The sequence below is a fragment of the Eschrichtius robustus genome, chromosome 12 (assembly GCF_028021215.1).
Source record: "Eschrichtius robustus isolate mEscRob2 chromosome 12, mEscRob2.pri, whole genome shotgun sequence".
Classification (NCBI taxonomy): Eukaryota; Metazoa; Chordata; class Mammalia; order Artiodactyla; family Eschrichtiidae; genus Eschrichtius; species Eschrichtius robustus.
In genome coordinates, this window is record NC_090835.1 from 49,524,021 (window position 1) to 49,526,177 (window position 2,157).

The following is a 2,157-nucleotide window of genomic DNA, read 5'->3' on the forward strand; positions in this document are numbered from 1 at the left end:
ATTAAAAAATTAAATTAAAAAAAGAAAAAAAAGAAGAAGAGAGCAACCAAACCAAAAAATAAATCCACCAATGATAACCAGCACTAAAAACTATACTAAAAAACAAAAACAAAAACAAAAAACGGAACAGACAGACCCTAGAACAATAACTCTAAATACTAAACTAAGTTAAACATAAAACCAAAAACAAATTAGATGCAGAAAGCAAACCCCAAGTCTACAGTTGCTCTCACAGTCCACCGCCTCAATTTTGGGATGACTCGTTGTCTATTCAGGTATTCCAGATATGCAAGGTACATCAAGTTGACTGTGGAGATTTAATCTGCTGCTCCTGAGGCTGCTGGGAGAGATTTCCCTTTCTCTTCTTTGTTCGCACAGCTCCTGGGGTTCAGCTTTGGATTTGGCCCCGCCTCTGCGTGTAGGTCACCTGAGGGCATCTGTTCTTCGCTCAGACAGGACGGGGTTAAAGCAGCAGCTGATTAGGGGGCTCTGGCTCTCTCAGGCCGGGGGGAGGGAGCGGTGCGGAATGTGGGGCGAGGCTGCTGCGGCAGAAGCCAGCATGACATTGCAACAGCCTGAGATGCGCCATGTGTTCTCTCCAGGAAGTTGTCCCTGGATCACAGGACCCTGGCAGTGGCAGGCTGCACAGGTTCCCGGGAGGGGAGGTGTGGATGGTGACCTGTGCTTGCACACAGGTTTCTTGGTGGCTGCAGCAGCAGCCTTAGCGTTTCATGCCCCGTCTCTGGAGTCCGCGCTGGTAGCCGCAGCTCGCACCCATCTCTGGAGCTTCTTTAAGCGGTTCTCTGAATCCCCTCTCCTCGTGCACTGCGAAACAAAGAGGCAAGAAAAAGTCTCTTGCCTCTTCGGCAGTTCCAGACTTTTTCCCGGAATCCCTCCTGGCTGGCTGTGGTGCACTAGCCCCCTTCAGGCTGTGTTCACGCAGCCAACCCCAGTCCTCTCCCTGGGATCTGATCTCCGAGGCCCGAGCCTCAGCTCCCAGCCCCCGCCCGTCCCAGAGGGTGAGCAGACAAGCCTCTCGGGCTGGTGAGTGCAGCTCGGCACCGATCCTCTGTGCAGGAATCTCTCCACTTTGCCCTCTGCACCCCTGTTGCTGTGCTCTCCTCTGTGGCTCCGAAGCTTCCCCCTGGCAACCCCCCATCTCCGCCAGTGAAGGGGCTTCCTAGTGTGGAAACTTTTCCTCTTTCATAGCTCCCTCCCTGAGATGCAGGTCCCGTCCCTATTCTTTTGTCTCTGTTTTTTCTTTTTTCTTTTGCCCTACCCAGGTACGTGGGGAGTTTCTTGCCTTTTGGGAAATCTGAGGTCTTCTGCCAGTGTTCAGTAGGTGTTCTGTAGGAGTTGTTCCACATGTAGATGTATTTCTGATGTATTTGTGGGGAGGAATGTGATCTCCACATCTTACTCCTCCCCCATCTTGAAGGTCTCCCCCAAAATGATAATTTTTAAGTGCATTTGAATTGTAGCAGAAAGTCCAGTTGTGCCAGCATGGGCAATTTGGCCCAGCATATTGACACAGAATGTTTTTTGGTTTTTAATTATAACATACAATCTGTTCTGAGATGATTTCCATCTAGACACAGGTGTCCGATTAGATGACAAGTGGTGGCCGGTACTGATCTTCCCACAGGATTTATGAGCTTACCAGTCATGTTTACAGTTAAACTATTTATTTGTGTACATCTGTCGTTCCTTTCTTCTCATAGTCTCTCTGATCTGCCTCCATTTTTGGCTGAGAGGGTTGATGCTGAGAGAGGAGAAGAGAGGTCTCCAGCAGTCACACTAGTTCATGTTTCCTCAGGAAACAGGAAGGATGCCAAGGAAGGTAACCTTCAGATGCACGTGTGCAAAGGCACTAAGTCTTCTCATTTGTTTTCCTTAGTGTGCTTCTCACGGAGTGGGACCCTCAATACATATTTGTCAGGCTAAGGAAAGGGAAAAGAATTCTCTATTCCAGGGAAGGTTCAGGGGAGAACCAGGAGGACAAAGGAACATTCTGTGAATACCCTAGGGATGCAGGAGAGTTTAGCATGGAAGGCGGCTCAGGAGGGGCCCAGAGGAGGTCCAAGATGGGATGTCAGGAGACACACACCAGTACTCTTGGAACAGGACAGACACTGTGGGTCGCATGTTGAGTGGTGA